Genomic DNA, 25,446 nt, shown 5'->3' with positions numbered 1-25,446 from the left:
TTTAATTGTTTTCCATCTTCAACACACTCTCTCATGACAAGTTCACTATTCCCATCCTTCAGTTATTTTCGCTTCCTCTTAGTTTCCAAATTCACCATCAAGCCCTGGGCTATCTCCTCCAATTCCTATTGCCTGATGAGCCATATCTTTGTGAATGAATAAGCTATCTGCCAAGAGCATTGTTCCATTAGCCATTCCCTCTCTCTCTCTGGCCTCGTCCTCTCTGGTTCTACCAGCTCTTTCCCCATAGGCTATAATTCTGCTTAAAACCAGAAGGAAACTCCTTCTATCTTTAAAAACGAAAACGCTCAAGCCTACATCCCTGTTCATGGCCCACCACACCTATTTCAAATGCTGAACACAGGCACATGCATGCACCCACACACAGAGACTTGGCCTTTGTTCTAATTAATGCAAAGGATGGCGTGTTCACCTTACATTGTGCCCTAGTTAGTAGACTCAGTAACCAGGGAAACAGTCCTAGCTTCCAAACAACACAGAAAATAAGAGGTCTTTCAGCTAAAGATAAAAAGCAAAAAACAGGGCTATATTGTTTGCCTAATATTACTTAGACAACAAATAGGATTCCAAACCCCATTATTTCCCTTGCCAGCGCACACGCATGCACACACACACACGCACACACACCTTTCATAGGTGGCAGCCTGTCGCAGACTTTCCCTTATGCCTGAAGGACAGTAAGTCCCCGGCCAGGCCCCTCTGCCCTGCCTGCTGCCAACTGCAGAAGCAGTTGCATCACTTGCTCTAATTGACGAGTGGCCAAATGGCCTAAGGCTGTTTGAAGTCAGGCCTTCCAAGTACCAAAAATTATAAAATATGCTTCAAAAAGAATCTACTGGAGTTTCCAAAACCAGACTTTCAATTCAAAAGTTGCCTCCTCACCAGACCATGCTCAGCATCATTTGCTGGACTTGCCATGCTCGGAGAGCTGTGGCCACTAGAAAGCATAGGTCAGATTAACTTCACATGAGACCCTATCTTCCACTGCCACACACTAACAGTGTTTGTAGAGACAAAAGAAATAAATCTCTTATTAAACTGGCAGGTGGTAGAAATTGTTTCTTTACTCCCAGTGAACTCATAATAAAAGAATAGAACAGGCCAAATTTTAAAACCCAAATCCAGAAAGAAGGAAAACCCTGAGTTTTTTAATTAAAAACCCTTTCACACCCTACTCCACACCCAGCTGAAAAATTTCATCTCATACTCATCTTTCCCTTTAGTGCTAAGCACCACCAGAAAAGCCTTGAATCTCTCGTTCCATTCTCTCTAACCACAGCTGTATTTCTACAACAGTGCTGGACCTACTCTGCCAAGGCCATCAGCTTAAAACAAAACACAGGAAAGTACATCTTTTGAATTGGTTTCTCTATTTTGGTGGTGGTGCAGTGAAACCGGCAATTTCAGACATTGCTAATTGCACTCTAAAAGTGTATAATCATTTTCTAGAGCAATTTGGCTGTATGTGTCAAGAACCATAGAATATATCACACATTTTACCTTAGTAATTATGCTTCCTAATAACATAACCCAAAATAGGTAAAAAGGGATTATTTATATATACATTTATAAATACATATTCACAGTAGTGATATTTTAATAGAAAAATGGAAAACTATTCAACAAATGAGCAATGTTTAAGCAAATTACAGTACAAACACTTAGACTATTGCTATGTCTATCATAAATAAGGTTGTAAAAATCTAGTAAATGTAAAAATACACTTGATAGACTACTAAATACAGATAAATACAACTATGTAAAAATCTGCATAAGACAAAAGTCCATGAGGATGGATAGCAAAATTTACACAACAGTGTGTTAAGGGAGTGGCCCTGTACTCTCCTATATCTGAATAGTTTGTAATATTTTTGCATTATTTTTATGATAAAAATGTGTTCGGCATTTTTAAATGGTTAACATCAGATGGCCATATAAAATCATTATTAAAACCGTGTTACACTGATTATGAATACATATTATCTAATACATACTAATTTTAGTTTCTTTTTAATGCATATAGTTTTTTTTTCATTTGGAATTCATCTAAGATGATTCCAAACAATCTAAAAACCTAGTACATTTATTCTAGTCTGCTAAACTAGCTATTTTATAGTCTATCAACCAAATGGATGTCTCAAATGTGTGCAAATGCAATGGATTTTCAAGCTCATTCAATTCCCAACCATATATCCTGACTGAGACTTGAAGTTTATATTATTTTATTTCAGATACTAATGAAATGATTTTGACTGTGTAATTTTCAACAAGACCAAATGAAATCTTCACAAATTATATGGCTTTGATGCTTTTATCACTACATATATGTGAGAATAAGAACAAACCAACAGTAGAAAATATGAAAAATAAAAGGAATCTAGAGCAGAGGCAAGAGATTTTATTCCACTGATTATATTCTGAACAAAATAAATACAAAATGCAAATCGGTTAAGAAGCACTTTTACTTATTTAAAAGTCATAAAAAGTTAGTACCATATCAGAACAAATGCATGCATGTCTCATTCCTTTTTGCAGATAATGCTAATGAAAGTGCATCCTGATCATAGTATTCTATAGGACCACATAGATAAAAAGAAGCAAAAGTTATGTGAAGTGGCAATTTAGAAAGAAGAAGTTGCAAAAGCAGTGAACTCCCTTTTATCACCCACTCCTTCCCTACCTCTTCCCTGAGCTCAAGAGTGAGGAATGTTCCATGTAGAGTGTCAGTGAATTTCAGAGCTTTCCAGTCACTTCATCTTTTGTAAAGGAGTTGTCACTCTCAGAACAAAAAACAAGAAAATGTTTGTGTTCAGAGCACATTATAGGTGCAGTTTCAGCAAGTTCGCATCTGTTTCCTCTTTGCCAGTGAAAAACTTGGTTGAAACCAGTTTGACATGTACCAGCCTCTATATGCCCTATCTGCCATTCCCACAATCATTGGATAACTAGACCACAGCCAAAATGAGGGCATGTCCTTCCCTTCCTCAATATCTTCTGAGCAGCAATTTAAATTATTATACTAGTTCAATCAGCATGTTTTAGGATTTTATGATACTTAGTCTCATGGTTTAATCTAAAATTTTTGTCAGTGGTGGTTTCTATTTTTCCAAGAGCCAATTTAAATTTGTTGTCAAAAGCTTCCTATTACATCAAGTTGAAATTGATCAATGCACAGCGTTGGAAGGGACTTAACTGATACAATTTTGTAGATAACAAATCTGAAATCCAACAAAATCAAACAACTAGCTTAAATTCTACAACCATAATATTAGTTAGTTGTAATCCATGTGTTCTGGCCCGCAATCCAGTATTCTTCCATCTATGCCTCCCTGTATCCCATTCTTACTCCACATTGGTCTCTTTTCTAACTTAGTAGAATCACAGGATCTGAGAGTTTAAATTATATTTAGATTAATCAATTTGGTCACATAAAATTTTTAAATTTCCATGTAGCAAAGGTAAAAAAAAAAATAGACAAAATCAAAAGACAAAAACAACTTAGAGAAGTAATCTACAAAATGACAAAGACTAAATCTTCTTCATTAACAAAGAGTTCGAGTCAATACGAAAAAGACCAGTCCAATAGAAAAATAAGCAAAAGATTTAATTTAGCAACTTGTCATTAGACTGGGAATTCCCTTTGCTGATTTTCTGTGATAAATCTCCTGTTTCCTGGATCCCCTTTCTTGATTTATTCACTCATTTTCAAAGAGCAAATCCTCCAGTGGGTCTCTCAGAAAGGGTATAAATATTTTGAGGTAAATATTTTGAGTCTGTGGAAGTCTGAAAATATCCTTATTCTATCATACATTTGGTTGATGCATAGATTTCTATGCTTGGAAAAATACATATACATAAATCAAAACAAATATTTTTATTTCATTCTTTATTAGCAATTATTACTATTAATGGGATGTGTTTGATACTGGGCACTGCACACTTCTCAAAACTTGGAATCAGAGTAGACACTGTCACCCCTGTTTCACCCCAAAATCACCCACACTGATTTTTACAGAGTACCTGCTTTTAACAGCATCAACCCAGTTTTGCAAAGATAATGCCATTAAAAGAAATACAGCACAGTCTAAAGTCAGAACTGTGAACTACCTCAATCTAGTATTTCAGGATGTATCCAAAACATATCATTATCACTGGGTCTACCTTAAAAGTAAAACAGCCAGTTATTTTACCAGCAAAACTGGTCTACAGAAGCATAACACAGGAATTGCAATTCGGGACATGCAAGCTATGGCAAACCACTGGCAAGTCTGGAGATCAAAGGAGAAGAATGTTACTTCATAAAGAAAAGGAGGAAGTCCAGAGGGGCTGCTTTGAATGAAAGTCCATTGGAGAAAAAGTCCATTGGCTGAGTTGTGGTGTTTTCTTATTGGTTGACATTTTGCTGGTCAAGTAGACAAGGTACACCTTTTTCTTTTGGGTTTGCAACTGACGGGGAGTAGCAGGGTGTGAGAGCTTCTTTTTCTGGCATCCCAACTCCATTTTATATGAGTTTTCCTTTATTCATTTTCACAACTTCATTTTCCTGAAGATTTAAAAAATTCTAGGGACACCCTGTGAGTTTATTACAGTACCCTGGACAACTTCAGTGTACAGTTTGGGAACCTCAGAGCTAACCATTAGGGAAAAATAAAGTTAGATCCCTTTAATTATGTATTTACAGTGTAAATACATTTTCTGTGTTTGTGCGTATATACACTAAATATACATATTATGCCTTCACACACATATACACATACACAAATGTGTACCATTTTTTCTGTGTATGTGTGTATGTACATTATATATAGCAACATATATGTGCTATATAAATTTAAATGCTTTAAAATTATAAAGTGATTTACATCAAAATGATGATGATCTCTAAGTGGTGAAATTATAGATGATTCTTACTTTCTTCTTTCTGCTTCATATGTTGGTTTTATACTTCCTATGAGGTTATATTTCATAACCAGTGAAGTCAGGATAGCTCTATTCTGAACAAAAGAAATTAAACTAAAAACTAAAAACATAAACCGAAGTTCTATCCAGCTTCTTCTTTTAATGAGGAAAGCAAATTTAGAACTCATTCAACAAAAGGATTTTCCTGCTGAGAATGCATTTAAACCACTGTAAATAATCAGAGACAGACAGGGCTAAAAGTAGTACCACTCTATAGTTCAATTAATTGCTGAGGAGAAGAACCTTCCTCATTCATAGATTGGTCATAATTTAAAAAAAGGAACAAGGATGGGGTTGAAGCAATAACACTCTGAGGGAAAAAATAGGAAAGACATATGACCAAAAAAATAGATTAAACCCACAACATGCACCTCAAATATATTGCCATGAAGCTGGTGAAGACTTTAAACAGTCCTCCTGAGTTACAGTGAACTTCATGAAACAATGATCTCTAAAAATACTCGAATAGGGTGGGCGGGGTGGAAGGGAAAAGAAGGCCATCACAAAAATGAAAGTCACATTGGGAAGCAACAGAAAGGAGAGTTGAGAAAACAAAATCCGGGTCATGGAGGGCAAGCTTGAGAACATGAGCCAAACCAGAAGAGTTTAAAAGGACTAGAGAGAAAATTAAAATGACAGAAGACAAAAGAATTCAAATATACACTTACTTGGTGCCTCTGAAGAAGAAAACAATAAGATACAAAAAAGTGTTCAAACTATAATTCAAAAATCATTTTTTCAATAAATACTTGAATCCACCATTTCAAAGTTGACATAAATTATGTTTCAGTAAAAATGCATGCAACTGATAAAACTGGTGAAGTCTCTTGCCTGGTAAAGATATTAAACTTCAAAAATAAAGAAAGAACCTATGAAGAGTATAAATCAAGTAAGTTTCAACTTTCCCACAGCCACCTTATAATGCCGAAAGATGGTGGGGAAATGCCACGTCCTCAGGGAAAAGATCATGCACTCCAGAAATCTGCATAGTCAAAGTACTGTCCAGACACAAACAGACCAACAGCAGACATCGCAAACATGGATGAATTAGGAAATATAGCACCATGAATACTTCTTAAAGAAACTAACTTTATGAAGATGGATGGTGGTGATGTTTGCACAAAAAAAAGAAAAGAAACTAACTTTAGCCAATCAATAAAAGGAAGAAGCAGCTGTGGCAAGAGTAAAGGTAGTAAGTGATGAATCCATTTGAATGTAGAGCTAAGATTGAACTACTGTGGCAATGGTGGTCACAGGTCAGGCCATGGACTTTACTGACCATGACAATGTACAAAGGGCTACGACCCACCCAGTAGGAGGGCTGGTGTGAGAGCAAGAAGGGCCAGGGGGATGAACTGATAAACGTTGTTTAAAATACACAATTCATGTACAGTCTAAATAATACTCTGTGTATACTATTTTATGGTATAAAAAGACCCACTAGAAACCAAAGAATGTACATCCTTTAGAAAAAATAAAAGGAAAGGTAAAAAAAGAAAAAGAATCAGATAGGATCACATAATAAAACATGGTGTGCTGAAAAGCAAAGTTTGAAACAAAGTGACACAGTAAAATTGAAAATAGAAGAATCAACAGAGACTTATCTGGCAGATACAAACCCAAAGAAAGCAGGGTCATCACAGCAGTGCCAGACAATGTTGAACACAAGTCAAAAAGTACCAAATATGGCAAAGAGTGGCACTTTAGAACAATGCCTACGATACATAATATAGATCTGTCATGACTATTTATGCACCAAATAATAACAAAGTATTCTTAAAACAAAAACAAGAAATACAAGTGACCTTATCAATTAAGTTTCTTTGGCTACAAGCAACAAAAACCAATTCTAGCTCATTTAAGACTGAAAAGAATATATTGAATCACATAGCTGAAGATTCCAGAGCTGGAATGGTTTCAGACAAACCTGATTAGGACGTCATCCTCAGGGGCTTGCTTGACGGTTCCTGACATCCTCGGTTCTCACCTGAGGCAGCAGAGGGGGTAATCAACTGCCTCAATAGCCCAAACAAAGGTTCAGATGTTTAATCCTGGGTTTTGTGCTGAAGTAGACACTGCAATCATGGGAATTAAATCATACACTGATGGCGCCTGGGTGGCTCAGTCGTTAAGCGTCTGCCTTCAGCTCGGGTCATGATCCCAGGGTCCTGGGATCGAGCCCCACGTCGGGCTCACTGCTCCGCGGGAAGCCTGCTTCTCCCTCTCCCACTCCCCCTGCTTGTGTTCCTGCTCTCACTCTCTCTCTGTCAAATAAATAAAATCTTAAAAAAAAAAAAATCATACACTGATGGTCTAGGTTAGGCTCAGCTAACTTTTTCTGTGAAGAGTCAGAGAGTAAATATTTTTGACGCTGCAGGACACACAATCTCTGTCACAACCACTCACAACTACTATGCCATTGTAGCACAAAAGCAGCCATATATAAATGAATGAGCAGGGCAGTATTATCATAAAACTTTATTTGTGGACACTGAAATTGGAGTTTTGTATGATTTTCACATATCATGAAATATTATTCTTCTTTTGGTTTTTTGCAACCGTTTAATGATGATAAACCATTCTTAGCTCACACTTAATAAAATGGGTGGCATTCCAGGATTTGGCCCACGGTTGGTAGTTTACCAACCTCTGCTAGAGGATACCCACAAAACTTGAGCACAGAAGACTGAGAGTAAGGGAGAAGTTAGCCCCTCAAAGCAAATTAGGGTAGTGAGTGCTGAGCAGCAAACACAATAAATGTTCACTCTAGTACCATGATGCCTTACAATTTTAGTCCCAAAGGGCTTAAGGGGGTGTTGCCCACTGAACTCAAATAATTCATCCTGATGCTAGAAGCATAACAAATGGCCCACCTCCAGCTCCGAACCCCCTTTCACCCACCGTTAGAGTTGCCAGGACGCAGAACCCATATGACTGTCTACTTTCTGTGGCATCAACAAAACAAGCAAGTCAACAATCAGGATAGCTCTGCACATTCTGAATGTGGACTACTCAGTCAGTGCCTGGTTCCCAGGGTTACTGACACCAAGAAATCATATGATTTGGGGATAATCCACACGTTCTTGCATTTATTCAACAAGGAGCTAGTTATGGATCACCACCCATTATTCTAGGCTCTGGGAAAAAGAACAAAAAGCAGAGAAAAAAAGGGGGGTAAGAATCTGCTTTCATGGAGCTTATCAATTAATTAACTAATTAAAAAGTAAATAGAGAAAACAGAAAAATAAAACAGGGAAAAGAATGAGGGAATGTTGGGCGCCATTTTAAATACGTGGTCAAGGAAATCCTACCGTAAAGATAACATTCAGGCAAAGATTTGAAAGAGAAGAGGGAGTGAGCTCTCCAAAAATCCAGGGAAAGAGTATTTTAAGCAAAGAGACTAGCAAGTGCAAAGATCCAGGGGCAGGAGTGTGACTAGCATTTAAGGAGGTTAGGATGGCTGGAGCCATGTGAATGAGGATGCAAGTAAGAGAAGATGAAGTCAGAAAAGTAGTAGAAGAGGAAGCACAAATCACAAAGGACCTTGGAGGCCATGGTACTCACTTTGATATTTACTCTGAGGGTGCCATAGCAGGGTTTTGAGTAGACAAAACATGATCTGACTCACTCTCTTAAGTGATCATTTGGACTGTTATATCAAAGATAGAATTTTGAGGGGCAAGGGCAAGAGACAGGGAGACCAGTTAGGAGGCTGCTGTAATCATCTAGATGCCTCGGCCCCCACTCTCTAGGAGAGAGCATTCCACTGGTCGAACTACAAATCTGTCTTCAAGCCTCCAAGTGCAGCTTATGAGAAACTAAGCCATCACACAGCTTTGCAGAACAAATGCTAGTACAGTTAGCTCAGATATTCACCACCCCAAGCTGGCTCCTGTATGAGCAGACATCATCAGGGAAGCCCCAGCTGACACCCCCTGGCACTGCACACAAGGAATTGAGAGAACAGTGCTGTTGGTGACCTGTTGCCTAATATTACCCTCAACCTCTGCAAATCCACTACTCCATTTATTCTAGAAGATGTTCATCCTCCACTTCGGTTCAAAGGTCTACTGCCAGCATTTACCTAAGCTCTCCACTCAGCTGCCTTTCTCACTGCTGAGACTGAGCAAGGTTAATCACCATGAAGTATTGGTGTTAAGAGGTAGCAGAGATGCCATGAGTATATTCTCATCATGGAGGAGTGTCTGCTTCCTTATACAGCATGCATATGCCTTCTTCTTTGAGCTAAATTACTCTGAACAAAAATGCACGGACATTAACTCCAGATTTGTGGAAAGAAGGGAAAAGACAGCACCACCACCTCCACCAGTATGTCCAAGCCAAAACATGACCACCGGTTCAGCAGCACCACCTTCAGGGCTGCCCTGAGAAGTGCATATCTGAGAGCCTGAAAGGGACAGTTTTTACATCCCAAACACCCATATAAATGCCAGAAAAGAGATCTGTTATCCTAGAGTAAGAGGATTCCACGATGGTCAAAGATGTTTGATGAATTCTGAGGCTCACAAGATAATGGCACAAAGTCAGCCCCAATTTCCCCCAAAGGGCAAAGGTTTGAATGATGCTTCACTTCCTCTGCGAATTCGAGGGCCCTGAAGTTCATGTTTACTGCTGACCAGCTGCTCACCTGCCCTAAGCCCATGTTTTTAAGATAAGCTACATAATAGTATCATGGGGGGAGAGGGTGAAAAATGCCAATGCTTATGCTCCTCCCCAGGCAGTTGACTCGGAAATCCTGTGAGTGAGGTCCAGGCATCACCGGAGTGATTAAAATGTGCAGCCAGGTTCAAGAGCCTCATCCTGAGCTATCAAAACTCGTGTTCCCATTCCTTAAGTTGGGGCAAAAATCATTCAGGAAAATCCAAGGACAAAGCAAACTGTGTCTCCGAACCTAATTCAACAGAAAAGCAGCCCCGGGCAGGGTCTGTTCTCCCTTTGGGAATGGGAATTGTAAGCTGCGGAAACTCAGGGTCAGAGATAGTTCCCTTTGCCTTTGCTCTGTAACACCACAGCCAAGACAAAGCTACAAATCCAGCGTCCCCTGTATACTTCCCTGCTCCAGAAAAAAAACTGGTTCTGTTTCTCTATCTGCTTCTTGACAAGCTGCCTTGTCATTGGCGAGCTTTTAACTCCCTCTTCTTGGAACACTCCCCTCTCACAGTACGCTTTACTCCATTCTTCTTCACCTAACTTTTGCTCGAGGCAATAAACCTTCCCTGCTTCTGAGAAATGATCTCCTGTTTGCTGCACCGCATTCTCTGCTCCTTGCTAGCATAGCACTCAGAGCACTGTGTTATACTGCTTTTCATCAAGTCTAAGACACTATCAATTAGGAGACACATTATTTCATGGAACACTAAGGAACAACAAAAAAAGAACTGTCAATAAAATTATAACAATGCTTTCTTGTAACTTAGAATTTTCATTTCATACATAGTGAAAGAATTCTTTTGGTCTAATTTTGAGTTCTATCAAAGAGCCCAGGGTTTTGTTAGCATTTCTTATTTAACCAACTAATAGTCTCAATTTTTCCTCCGTTGACATGCCATAGAAAGTTAAGCAGTTGCTGTTCAAACTCAGCAAAAGTTGTTTCCTTTCTATTTTTTTTTCAGCAAAAGTTTCTGATATTCATGTTTGACACCTGAATGACAGCCCTGCATGATGAATGATTGGTCACATCAACTCCTTGTTATTTTGAAATTTCTTTCATCTTTTCAAAGGGATTTGGCAATTTCTCCTGCCTTCAATTGAATTGCTTGACATGTGATACTGGTATTTCTCCAACTTTAATGTGCATATGAATCACCTGAGGATCTTCTTAAAATGCAGATTCTGACTCTGTGAGTCTGGATAGGGCCTGGGATTCTGCATTTCTCACCACAGGTTCCAAGGTGATGCTGATGGTCTTAGTCTGGAGACCTCACCTGGTATGGCAAAATGGCAGGCAATCCTTTGCATGTATCTCAGTCACAACACCTTACACAACTTATTCAGCTTGTATTTTCCTTCCTTGGGATCCATCAAGCATCTTATTAATTTGTAAGAAAATAGGAAAGGGGGGTCATCCCTCCAATGATAAATATTTTATTTCACTAATACCAAAGAGACACACCACTGCAGTGTTTCTAGCCTTTCTGCAAATGCAATAACTTTCCAATCTAATGCTGAATTATAGTATCATCTTTAAAAGCATTATAAATGGCAATTAGCTCAACGCATGGAGAATCAACAATGTATATACTGGTGAAGAGAAGACAGTAAGAATAGCTGTGATCCAGTTTGTACCCACACAAACCAAGACTACTTATAACTACTGCCTTGCCAATAGCATTTGCGAGATGCCATCAATTGGAACGTGCAACTTGATTTCAAAGACGTACAACTGCAGAAAAAGAATGCATGCCTTAACATGGATGCAGTAGTATAGTGATCTATGTCTTGTCTCTTTTCCCCAAAAGTACTGTTACTTGAGTGCAAGAACTAGGAAAGCCTTTGTCCAAAGCACAGAACTCTGTGTCAGGCACGAGGTAAGTGCATGTGGTGCAGATGCAACCTTAATACTCTCCCAACAATGTCATTTCGGCTGGCCTACGAGTCGGTGACACACTTATTTGTAACATGCATATTTGAAATGTTCTCTGGTCATGCCTACCCAGGGCTTACTGTGAGTAAACTGGGGACAACCAAGTGCTTGTCAGCTAATCCTAGCCCAGGATGATGGAATAGATAGTAGTGGTACCACAAAGGCTTACTGTGTGATTCTTTGAGATTCTGGTAACTATAATTTGCCTTTTCATACATTATGACTGCTTTACTCCTTCACTCCCACTCTCCTGGCTGGCCTGCATTTCATTTCTCCTCTTTTTCGGGGTGATGGTTCAAATAAAATGGAAATTCAATGTCCCTATAGTATGATTCACTTGGACCTTTTAGTTCATGAGTATCTCTGATATAAGTATATGAGTCTCCAACCTTCAAAAGAAAATGAGGGAAGAATTATGTTTAACATGTTACAAAAGCATTTCATGAAACAGCATGTTCATTGACATGGAAGTTGGAAATATATATTAATTTAATATTGCTGAGGAAATCAGGCAAAATCTCAGTAACTGTAGAAAATTAGATTTTCATGATCTGATTTTTTAGCTTCCAAACCATGGTGCATAAGACAGCTATTCAAATAAGAAAAGCCCTCCACCTAAAGCAATCTCATTGGAATAGAAATGGACATTTTATAGTCCAAAACATGAGAATTTAAATAAAGTCATTACATTTTCAGACTTGAAAGACCTTAGAAATCATCTTGTCTAAACCTCTTTATGTTCATAAGGTTGGGATCTTTATAGGCCTTCCCATCCTTACGATTCTAATATTCTTTATAATTTTAACATTCTTTATTCATGTGAAAGCATGAGAGTGTTCAAAACTTGATTCACAACAATAAAACTTCTTTTTGTATATTTTTCCATCACAAAATCTTTTTTAAAATTTATTTATTTGAGAGAGAGCATACTAGAGAGAGAGAGTATGTGCAAGCACAAGCGGGGAGAGGGGCAGAGGGAGAAGCAGACCCACCGTGGAGCAGGGAGCCCGATGTGGGGCCCAAACCCAGGACCCCGGGACCATGACCCCATCGGAAGATAGATGATTAACCAACTGAGCCAGCCAGGCACCCCTCAATCACAATATCTTAAGTTAAATATTCCTCACTCTGAAAAAGAAAATGAAAAGATAAGAAAAGGTTCTATCTGTATCCTCTTTCCCTATATAATAGAACTCATTAAAAAATGCAACTAGTGACCCTAACTAGGCAGATATACAGCCAATAATCTTACTACTCAAGGATACAAAAAGTAACATTATTTCTGTTAAGACCTGGGGAATGGAGAAATCAAAGAACAATACTATTTTTATGTTAAGGTAATATGTTTATAAGGGTTGGGGGAAATGCTTCTATAAGTGGGGAAAAAATATCCTCAAATTTTAAGCTAACTTTTTTCTAAGCCTTAATTTCAAATTTCTTTAATATTCATATTTGCTCTAAAGAAAACTGAAGTTCTTAAAAATTCTTTACAGGAATCTGACTGCTTACATCGAAAAATCTTCCCAAAAAATAGTTAGATCCAGCAGCAATTTCCATCACTGAGAGTACTTCTAGTATTTCTTCGTTCAATATTCCCCAAGCAGATATTTATTGCATGCAAACCACTTTTATATTTCTCTTGTATTATTCTGGTATGCACAAGAATGTGGAATATCAACCCAAGGCCTAAAAAGTGCTAATGTGCCTTTAGCAGGGTCTAATTTATGGATAAAGGAGCTTAGTTATTGAGGTTGGAAGGTGCCTGTGTTGTCTTTTCCTTTCCTTTCACATATAAATTATGTTAAAGAACCATTTTTCTGAAGCCCATACAATGGATATCTTTACAATACTTGGCCTATACAAGAGATGGCTACAAATGTCTATAAACTGCTTTGGCCCTAACTAAGCCCTGATTCTGTTACTTTCATGTGTACCTGGAACAGACTGGCAGATCTGCCTACCGAGTAGGCAGAAAACCAGAAACAAAATCTTTGTCAATTCATTTGCAGGAAGGACAAAAAGTCATAAACTCATACTCCATAAAAACTGAAGCTTTGGTGACCTCTTGTGGGGTAATTTTTTAGTAGTTCATAATAAAGCAGTCCCAGAATGGAATCTGAGACAAGTTTTCTTTGTAGGTTCATTACACTGACTAGGCCTGCTGAGACCCAGTGGGCCTGTTATAACCTAGAAATGCCTATACATACATAAAGTTATCAATGCTGTGCTAATAACTGCATTTGATTATGTACTCAAGAGAGCTTATCTATATATAAACACACATCAGGAATGATTTAAATAAAGTATTAAATATATTAAGACACTTTAGAATCTCCTATCCATTGGGTAGGAAGGAATCTTCCAACAACCTATTCAGTATTTGATGGCCTTCTGCAAGGGATGAAATCACAAGGGAGTTTGGGAAGAGATTATGGATAATCAAAACTAAACTAACAGGGGGTGCCTGGGTGGCTCAGTTGGTTAAGCGACTGCCTTCGGCTCAGGTCATGATCCTGGAGTCCCGGGATCGAGTCCCGCAACGGGCTCCCTGCTCAGCAGGGAGTCTGCTTCTCCCTCTGACCCTCCTCCCTCTCATGCTCTCTGTCTCTCATTCTCTCTCTCTCAAATAAATAAATAAAATCTTTAAAAAAAAAAAAAACTAAACTAACAGGCATAGTATAAGTGCTCAATAAATGAATTAATGGAAAAAATAAATTAAAGGATCATCTTCATACTTAGTAGTTAACATTACTATCATGAGGCTTTTAATGAGGTCACATAGCTGGCAAGGAAACATTGTTATTTTATAGCTCTACCTTGCATCATTTGTGTAGATTTGTATATTGCAATTTGGTGCCTTGTAAAAAATACACAGAAATACATGACATGTATTAACTGGTATGAATGAATGATTTTATAGAAAAAATTTTAACTGGATTTGCATTAAAAGAAATGTGTCTAAACTGGGGAGAAATATTCATTCAGAAGGAAAAAAATGCATCTTAATTGTTTAATTTGTACAATTGTTCATTGTACAAAGGGAATTTGTACCAACATAAAGAGTAGACAGGAGAATAAGTAAGCTTGCTAAAAATAATGAATGCTTCTTGACTAGCTGCCTTGTCATCGGCGAGCTTTTAACTCCCTCTTCTTGGAACACTCCCCTCTCACAGTATGCTTTACTCCATTCTCTTCTTCACCTGACTAATTAAGTAAGAGAGAATAAGTAAGCTTGCTAAAAACATCAGAAAATAATGAATAGGAAAAACAGCTCCCTATTTGGTCCTATAGCATTCAAATAAAACATGCATATTGCATCCCCTTTAGTGTCTTTTGGTCCTTTTGCTACTCTTCATCACTTATATGATAAATTACTTCCTTCATAGAGAGCATTGTAACAAGCAGAAATAGATTTCTGTGGCTCATTGCAATTACAATTGGGTAATACTGATTAGTCATCTGGTCCAATCTCTACTAAAGTAAACCAGCATTCCTTCTCTATCAAAGACATGACAGTTTGGTGTTTGATGACTCCAAATACATCATGAGTGACAACTGATGGAGGAGATAAAGCCATTATCCCACACTTAGAAAAATATTAGAATATTACCCCCAGAAATATAATGCTGTACTTTGCTATTGAATGAGAAGTAAAACAACTAAAAGTGAATTGAATTAAAACATCAAGCAACCAGATCTAGGGTTGTGATAGTTTGAGCATAACCACTTGGACTTTCATCACTGGCAATTCATCAGAATATATCTATTTTCCATATACTCTGGAATATCACTTTTCAGAATTTCCTCTTAAGAGTGTTTCCTTAAGAATCAGATTTGTCTATAAATTCTTGAGTAAGAAATCTGAAAAGTACACAAAGTTCTTTCTTAGTTTTTCCTTTTTAGCTCCTTTTTAGTTCCTTTTTAGTTTTTTCTCCTTGAAATTCAGTCAGGTATCAGTCTCATGACTCTGAAAGTATTAAGGGGTAATCTGAAATGTGAATATTTTAGAAGATAGGTCAATAGAAATAAAGGCCATTGAATACGCATTGAAAAACTAAGAACCAGGTTATCTGGCATAGCTGTTCTGATAGTAACAAGATTTCCTTTGTGTATACCTGGTTCAAAAGCTGAGATTGCTTCCTTGTAGGAAGATGGGAACACTCCTATGTTTTCTTCTACGAGTTTCATGTTTTCAGGTCTTATATTTGTATTTAATCCATTTTTAATTAATTTTTGTAAGAGGTGTAAGTTATGGGTCCAGTTTCATGGTAGGAGATGGAAAGACAGGAGGAGAGAAAGGTAGGAGTATTTATGGTAGGAGATGGGAAGGCAGGAGGAGAGAAGGGTAGGAGTATTTATCCTACCCTTCCCAACTTCATCATAGTTCTAGTCATGGCTATTTTCCTCCAACCCACCACAGCTCATCACTGGGCAACCGATGTCCACAGTTCTGCCTTCCCATCTCCTTCCCATCTCCTCCTTTGGCTGAGCCCTGCTGGAAGCCAGGGAGGGGATGTGGGGTAAGGAAGGTACCTGGTGGTATAGAGGTCAGCCTCCTGGGGCACAGAGAATGTATCTACATGGGGAAGTGGGATGGTAGACAGAAAATAACTAGTGTAGAAGGCCTATATTTTATTAATTTAAAAGTTGAAGAAGCACAATATTCAAATATTTAAAATTTCAATTTTTTTCTCAGCACTCTCTGCCCCCTTTCTTGTTTTTACTCCATAGGGCTTATTATTCTTTAGCATATTTTATCATGTAAAATTGTATTTTATTTATTTTTTATCTCTCTCACAAGAAAGCAAGCTCCTTGAAGGCAATAATTTTGCCTGTTTTCTCCACTGCTGTGACATCATTATGTATTTGTTGAATGAATGAGTATGTTAAGGGTTCCTAGCAAACAATGAATCATGGAACACTACATCAAAAACTAATGATGTGATGTATGGTGATTAACATAACATAATAAAATAAAAAAAATTTAATACACATATAAAAATATCTCTAATAATGCATATTTACTAATATGCATTAGTAAAATGAATATAGTACTTTCTTATTTAAAACTAATAGCATTAATATAATGTAATGCCAAAAAGATGTAATGGTAAAATAAATAAATGCTTTATGTAAGTTAATTGTCCTTTAGAATGGCATATCTCTGAATTCGGTCAGGACACTAAACCACGTTTTTAATGTTGTTGCTTTTGTGTGTAAACTTAGAGCTGCTGTTTACTCATATTCTTCATTAAGGTTAATGAGAGACTAATGGTCCCAGCATGAAGCAGATGTGTAATGCATATTCAGTCCCTACTACATGATAATTACTGTAGAAGCATCACATACATAATTTATGGCAGACTGACATTAATTGATGTGTTTCCTCCTTTACCCCCTGCCCACATACCCATTTCCAGATACTAGAAGTTAAGCTCCATAAGAATAAAGACCTTGTTTTCTTGTTCACCCCTGTATTTCCAGCTACTGCACTAGAACCTGACACATAGTAGATGCTCAATAAATATTTTTTTGAATGAATGTTTGCACTCCTCGGCAGCAAAACTATAATAAAGAGGTTATAGGTCATTTTGTTTATATAAGAATAGCAACAGATGGTCTTTCCCTTCTATGAGCTTACAAGGAAGATAAGACATCCTTGTGTAAGAGACAAAAGCAACATGTTATTGGAGCAGAGTAAGTTGAGTCAGATTACTCAGCTCAGGATGCCCAACTCCCCACATGGTAGCTATTTGTCCTTAGGCACAAACTTTTCCTTTCAGTATCAACTTCAGTGACTTTAAAATAAAGTCATAATGGCACACACTTCATAGGGTTCTTGGGAGAACTAAATGAAATAAAGTATATAATCAGCTTAGCTAAATATCAACAGATAACAAAAACTCACTAAATGCCAATTGTTAGTGCTTATAGTTAAGAAATTCTGTGATTTAATTAACTGCTATAAAGTGTGTTTTACATAAAGTTGAAAAAAAATATTTTCTGGTATTACCTCTGATAATTACAGCTCATTCTTATTTAGCTAATTAGTTTTTTTGGACAAAGAGTAACCTGCATCTGAACCTCATGGCATATGCCTCAGTAAACAAGAAAATTATTATTCATGAATTAACATTATTGAATAAAAGTGATTGTATAGGAATAAGCAACTTTCTCAACCAACTTCTAATCATCCAAATTATGGGGAAACAGGGCTTTTATTAAAAATGGGGAATTGTTAATGAAAGTAGGAACCTCTGCTAATCTGTGGAAGTTATCTTTAACTTCCATGAGAGTTTAGCTCACTCATCTGTAGAAATGTCATTTGTGTAATACTATTTACCACTTACTTGCTTCTGGCATTTTTCAGGACTATATGCCTTCCTCCACAAGGTACCTATGCTTTGATCTGTAAAATATTATCTTAAACCACAAATGCCTGGGTCAGAAAGTCTTATAGAGAAAAATATCATAAAGAATATGTTGAAAAAGTCAGAATATCTAAAACTTGGATCATTTATTAGTATTTGAGCAAGATTATCTCCTGGACAGTTAGTTATGCAGGTTTTTAGGTTCACAGATGTAACATTTTTATGTATAAAGTCAAAGACTATTTCTAATTCAAACATCACATAGATACGGTAAATCATTAAAGAGACTTACCTAGTATTTCAATCTGTTTTCTACTAATAAGTATTTGAAAAACAAAAGCCCCCAAATCCTAATTGTTCAAGCATGTAATTAAAATTCAACATGAGAAGCCTTCTGAAAGAAGTTTGATAGTGACACACTTGGCCAAGTTTTTATGTATACACACACAAATTCTGTCTCATTTATCTCCTTTACAGCAAGGGTATTAGAATGTATAAATATGTGTTACAACTGCTAGAACACTGGAACAATATTGTAATCTGAAAAGCTAATTTATTCCAGACATCATTTGACAGAAATGGTACCTCAAAAGAAGTAGAATATTATCAGATTTTTATTGCAAATAAGGTTCACATATACTTTCAAAGAAAAAGAATGGGAAAAGAGGGCATCTTTAAATGTCTTCAAGATTAATGCCAAGACATTCTGAATTGGCCTTGTCACAGAAGAGCAGAAGAATGTGTAACTTAACTACCATCTTCACATACATATGCTATAGTTTTTAGAGACAGTTTTCACTTGGGCCTATTTATTCAGACAGTATTATATTCCCAACAATAATAATGTTTATTTCTTCATCCTGTTTAAATCAGGTTTAAGCACACAGCTGTAGCATGTTGAATTTTTAAGAAACAAAGTCAGTCCAGTTTCATGAGTTTGGGCTTTTTATTCCATATTTGAATTTATTTTTCCTGGAAAGGAAAAATAGTTATAACAGCACCTGGTATGGTGCCATGAACATAGTGGAGGTTTAATAAATATTTATCACTGTTGAAGTTAAAAGAAACACTGATCTGCACTCTGCATGATATGTTGGAAAGAACCATATTGCTTGCAAAAAGCATAAACATTTGGTGAAGCATGTGAATCTTAGGCAATTTTTGAAAATGATTATTTTGCAGGTGGTCTAATTTACTACAGAAAGGATAAAATGTTACCTATAACTATGATTAAGAGTTACTAAAGTCTAAAGGACTGTTTAGAAATGCAGACTCTACAGAATGCTGAAAAGTCTTACTCTTTGTATTGTGATCTGATGGGCCTTGGCAGCAGATGAATTCAGAAGAGAACCCCAGCTATCAGCCTGCAGGAGAGAGGGATGTAAACCAAGCGGGGACAAGGCCAGCCTGATGGATATGACTCTAAAATTTGCCCCAATTTCAGCTTCTAAGGGGACATATGAAACTTGAGTCCAGGCCAGCTTAATGTTGATAGCCATCATCTTAAATATGCCAGGTAAGAGCATGTCACCAGAAATTGGCTAAATGGGAAATGCTATTATCCAATTGATGACAGTTTTATGTTTGGAGAGGGAGTGGTTGTCTGGGTTATAAGAGGGCCTTAGCCAGTGGACTGCAGACAGGAGAACATTGGGATAAGATCCAGATCCCCAAGAGAGAAGGGGCTGGCAAAACTAGTCAGCTTTCCAGGCCCAGACAATTTGGCCAGGGCCTGGGGCTGGAATCCATTACCAGCAGAGAATGAAGTCCAAACACAGAACAGAGGCAAGAGTCTAGGCATACAGTAGGGTTGGAATTGGGACCAAGGAGCTTAATATTGGTGGCCACATTGTTGTTTATACAGGCTCACTCAACAGCAAGCTTAGGGCAATAGATAAGTTCCAGACACTGTTTATTGATAGGAATGAAACTCCTGACAACCTGTCAGGCTTGAGTCTCATCTGAGTAACAATTTGATGATGTTGTGTCTATAGGTTGATGTTAAAGTCATATCTGCTTCTTGGTTGGGCATGGCTATGCAAGAAATGTCAGTTTGAAGAATCTGATTTTTATTTGGTGAGCGCTATGAATTGTGTAAGACTGATGAATCACAGACCTGTACCCCTGAAACAAATAATATATTATGTTAATTTAAAAAAATAAAAAATAATAATTAAATAAGTAAATACTGATAAAAAATAATAAACTTAAACCCAAACCTACATTAAAATTGGCCATTCACTTATATACTAGAATGTCAACTCCACAAAAGGCATCTTTGTCTCTTTGTTCACTGAAGTATGCCATATGCCTAACTGGCACACAGTTAACATTCAAGAGGTATTTGTCAAGTTAAAGAATGAATTAGCCAAATATTAAGTGCCACACAAGTGATCTGAAAGCTTCAGCGTATGCCCTGACAGAGACCCTTATCTCCTGTAGCTGTAGGGCTGGAACTGCTGAAAATCAAGCACAGAACTTTATACTGCAACTGACTGAATTACAAAGCAAGTTGAACTCCCAGCTTCATGGGGCACTTACTGTTAAAGTGAGGGTATTGCCTGGGAAGGGATGGGATCCTGAAAGTTGAAATGTGGGAAGACTCTGATGATGCTGGGGCCATCAAGCCCCTAAATTCTGATGAGTCTTCTTTGCCAGTGGAAGCAGACCCTCCACCCAAAATGAATGAGGCCCCTCCACTCCCAATTGAAGAAAACTCTCCACCCCTGTCTGAGGGGGTTCATCCTGACTGAGAAAACTGAAATGGCCTCTCCTGAGGCACTTGCCATGCAAGACAATGTTTAATCTCCTCAGGACCAACCACTACCACCCCTCTTTGCTTCTTGGACCTAAAACTTGACTGAAACCTCAAAGGGCCCCTAAAATTGAGATACAAAGTGTAACCCATAAGAGGTGTGCTACACTCCCCCAAAATATTTAAACATTCTAATTTATATGAACAGAAATCTGGGGAACATGTATGGAAATGGATATTGAGGGTGTGGGATAATAGTGGAAGGAACATAAACCTAGATCAGGCTGAATTTATGAATATGGGCTCACTAAGCAGAAATTCTGTATTGAATGTTGCAGCCTGGGGAGTTAGAAAGGGCTCCAACAATTTCTTTGGTTGGCTGGGTGAAACATGGACCAAAAGGTGGCCCACAGTTAGCAGGGTAGAAATGCTGGACGTGCCTTAGTTTAATGTAGAAGAAGGGTCTCAAAGACTTAGGAAGATGGGAATATTAGAGTGGACTCGTCCTTTAAGACCTACTCACTCACTCACTCCAGAATACATGCCTTTCATCAAGACTGTGAGAAACAAATTTGTGAGGGGAGCCCCAGAAACCTTGAAGAGCAATGTGATCACTCTTCTCTGGAGACCAGACCTTACAGTGGGGACGGCAGTCATTGAACTGGGAAACCTAAATGTACTGAGAGTAAGTGGATCCTGGTGTGGCACAGATGAAATGAACACACTCAAATATCAAAGGCAATGTGGGCATGGTTACTGTAATAGACAGCAGAGTCAAAGCAATAGTTAGAATAGTCCAACTCACACAGACCTATGGTACTGGCTAGCAGATCATGGTGTTCCTATAAGTGAAATAAATAGGAAGTCTACTAAATTCTTACATGATCTGTATAAGCAAAAAAGTTCTAAATCAATTGAGTAAAAGTCTAAGTAGAATCATAAAAACAGAGAGCCATGGTCTCCCAATCATTTCCCAGACTTGAGCCAGTTTACAGACCCAGAACCTCTTGAATGAAAGACAGTCCAAATCTCCTTGAGGAAGGACCCCACTATAATGCCAAAAATGTATACTGTTAATCTTTCCCCCAGTCTTTCCTGCAGGGATCTATGGCTCCTTACCAGAGGATCTGTGCACTGGGGAAAAGGAAATAATCAGATCTTACTAGACACTGGCTCTGAACTGACACTAATTCCAGGAGACCCAAAATATCACTGTGGTCACCAGCCAAAGTAAAGGCTTATAAAAGTCAGGTGGTCAATGGAGTTTCAGCCCAGGTCCAATTCACAGTAGGCCCAGTAGGTCAACCAAACCCAGTGGGCCAACCAAAATAACCCAGTTTTGGAACTCATAATTAGAATAGACATACTCAACATCTGGCAGAATTCCCACATTAGTTTTCTGACTTGTAGAGTTCAGAATGTTATGGTGGGAAGCCACTGGAACTGCCTTTACCTAGGAAAATAGTAAACCAACAGCAACACATTCCTAGAGGGATTGCAGAGATCAGTGCTACCATCAAGGATTTAAAAAAATGCAGAGAGGATGAGTCCCATCACATCTCCTTCAATAAGTCTATTTGACTTGCACAAAAGACAGATGGATCTTGGAGAATAACGGTGAACTACCATAAGTTTAAGGATGTGGTGACTTCAATTGCAGCTGCTATACCAGATGTGGTTTCACTGCTTTGAGCAAATTAACACATCCCCTAGTACCTGATAGGCAGCTATTGATCTGGCAAAAGCCTTTTTCTCCATCCCCGTCACTTAAGCCCACCAGAGGCAGTTTGCTTTCAGCTGGCAAAGCCAGCAAGAGACCTTCACTATTCTACCTCAGGAGTATATCAACTCCCCAGCCCTATGTCATAATTTAGTTCATAGAGATCTTGATCACCTTTCCCTCCACAAGATACCACACTGGTCTATTACACTGATGATATTAGACTGATTAGATCTAGCAAGAAGTACTCTAAACTGATTAGGAAGACATTTGTGTGTCAGTGGGTGAGAAATCAATCTGACAAAAACTGAGGGGTCCAGTGGTGTGGGGCATGTCAAGATAGCCCTTCCAACACGAAGAAAAAGTTGCTGCATCTAGCCCCTCTTACAATCAGAAAAAATGGCACAACACCTAAGGGCCTCTTCAGATTTGGAGCAACATATTCTTCATTAGGGCATGCTACTCCAGCCATTTACCAAGTAACCTGAAGAGCTGCTAGTTTTGAGTGGGGCCCAGAATAAAAGAAGGCTCTGCAACATGTCCAGGCTGCCATGCAAGTTGCTCGGCTACTTGGGTCATATAATCTGGCAGATAAGAGTTACCAAGCAACCCCACTGCCCATCATGAGCTGGATGCTATCTTACCCATCAAGCCATAGGGTTGGGTATACACAGCAGGACTCCATCATCAAATGGAACTAGTATATACATGACTGAGTCCAAACAGGCCCTATGGCATAAATAAGTTATATGAAGAAGTGGCTCAAAAGCGATGGTCCTTACTCCTGCTACACTGCCTTCTCCCTCCCAGATTGCACCTATGACCTCATGAGGAATTTCCTATGATCAACTGACAGAGGGAGAGAAGACTCAGGTCTCGTTTACAGATGATTCTGCACAATATGCAGGCACCACTCAAAAGTGAATAGGAGCAACACTACAGCCCTTTCTGGGACATCCTTGAAGGACAGTGGTAAAGGAAATCCTCCCAGTGAACAAAACTTTAGGCAGTATACGTATTTGTGCACTTTGCTTGGGAGAATAAATGGTCAGATACGCAATTATATATCGATTCATGGGCTGTCACCAGTGGTTTGACTGGATGGTAAAGGACATGAAAGGGACATGAAAACACGATTGGAAAATTGGTGACAAAGAAATCTGGGGAAGAAATACATTACTAGATCTCTGTATATGGGCAAAAAACATGGAGATATTTGTGAATGCTCCATGTGATGCTCATCCAAGAGTGACCTCAGCAGAGAAAGATTTTAATAATAAAGTAGATACCTGTTCTGTAGATCTTGTCAGCTTTTTTTCCAGCCAGCCCCTGTCATCACCCAATGGGAGCATGAACAAAATAGTTATAACTAACAGGGACAGAGGTTATGCATGGGCTCTGGGCTTCCATTCACCAAGGCTGACCTGCCTATGGCCATAACTGAGTGCCCAACCTGTCAGCAGCAGAAACCAACACTGAGTCCCTGATATCACATCATTCCCTGGAGTAATAATCCAGCTATCTGGTAGAAAGCTGACTGCATGGGATCCCTTCCATTATAGAAGGGGCAGAGTTTTGTTTTTACTGGAATAGACATTGACTTTGGATATTGATTTGCCTTCCTTTAATGTGATGTTTCTGCCAAAACTACCATCTGCGGACTTACAGAATGTCTTATGCACTGTCCTGATATTCCACACAATATTGCTTCTGATCAAGGAACTCACTTCACAGTAAATGAGGTGTGGCAATGGGCCCGGGTTCACTGAATTCCCTGGTCTTACTATGTTCCCCACAATCCTGAAGCAACTGACTTGACAGAACAGTAGAATAGCCTTTTGAGGACTTAGTTATAGCACCAGCTCAATGCCAATACCTTTCAGGGCTGGAACAAGGTTTTCCAGAAGGCTGTGTATGCTCTGAATCAGTGTTCAATATATGATGTTATTTCTTCCACAACCAGAATTCATGGGTCCAGAAATCAAGGGATGGAAATGGGAGTAGCAGCATTCACTATTACTCTTAATGACTCACTAGCAAAATTTTTGCTTCCTGTTCTTGCAACTTTATGTCTGCTGGCCTAGAGGTCTTAGTTCCAAAGGAAGGAATGCTTTCACCAGGAGACACACAATGATTCCATTGAACTAGAAGTTAAGACTGCCACCTGGCCACTTTGGACTCCTTGTGTCTCTGAATCAACAGGCAAAAAAGGGAGTTACTGTGCTATTTTGGATGAATGATTCTGACTGCTAATAGGATATTAGACTGCTATTCCACAATGGAGGGTAGGAAGAGTATGTCTGGAATAGAAAAATCCCTCAGTATTCCCATGCTTTGTGATTCAGGTCAAGAGAAAACTACAAAAACCCAATCCAGGAAGAACTACTCATAGCCCAGACCCTTCAAGAACAAAGGTTTTGGTCACCTCATCAGGTAAACAACTATGACCAGCTAGGGTACTTGACAAAGACAAAGGGAATACAGCATGGGTAGTAGAAGAAGGTAGTTATAAACACCAACTATGACTCCATGACAAGTTGCAGAAATAAGCACTATAATTGTCATGAGTTTTTTTTCTTCTTATTTTGTTGAGAATATGTCTGCATGTGTATTAGTGTGTGTATGTGTATCTCTATTTTATTCCTTCTCTTATTCCCCTATTCTGTAACATAAAATGTATTGGTTTTATGATACCTAAGGATTGCTCATTTTACATCATAGTATTTAGGTTACAGGATATCAAGAAGAATAGCCAACAACACTCAAGGACTTTACGTCCTCTTCTAGAGAAGGGTGCATTTTCAATTATATGCAGGATAGTTGTATTGTCTTAAATGAAATTATGCTTGTTACTGTCTTCATTTGGAGAGTAAGTATGGTTTGTTTATTTATTTATTTTTAAAGATTTTATTTATTTATTTGACAGAGAGAGAGACAGCAAAAGCAGGAACACAAGCAGGGGGAGTGGGAGAGGGAGAAGCAGGCTTCCTGCCGAGCAGGAAGCCCGATGTGGGAC

This window comes from Leptonychotes weddellii, chromosome 8 (assembly GCF_054177405.1).
Source record: "Leptonychotes weddellii isolate Sample4059 chromosome 8, ASM5417740v2, whole genome shotgun sequence".
Lineage (NCBI taxonomy): Eukaryota > Metazoa > Chordata > Mammalia > Carnivora > Phocidae > Leptonychotes > Leptonychotes weddellii.
The sequence above is the reverse complement of the archived record's forward strand: the minus strand, read 5'-3'. Positions refer to the sequence as shown.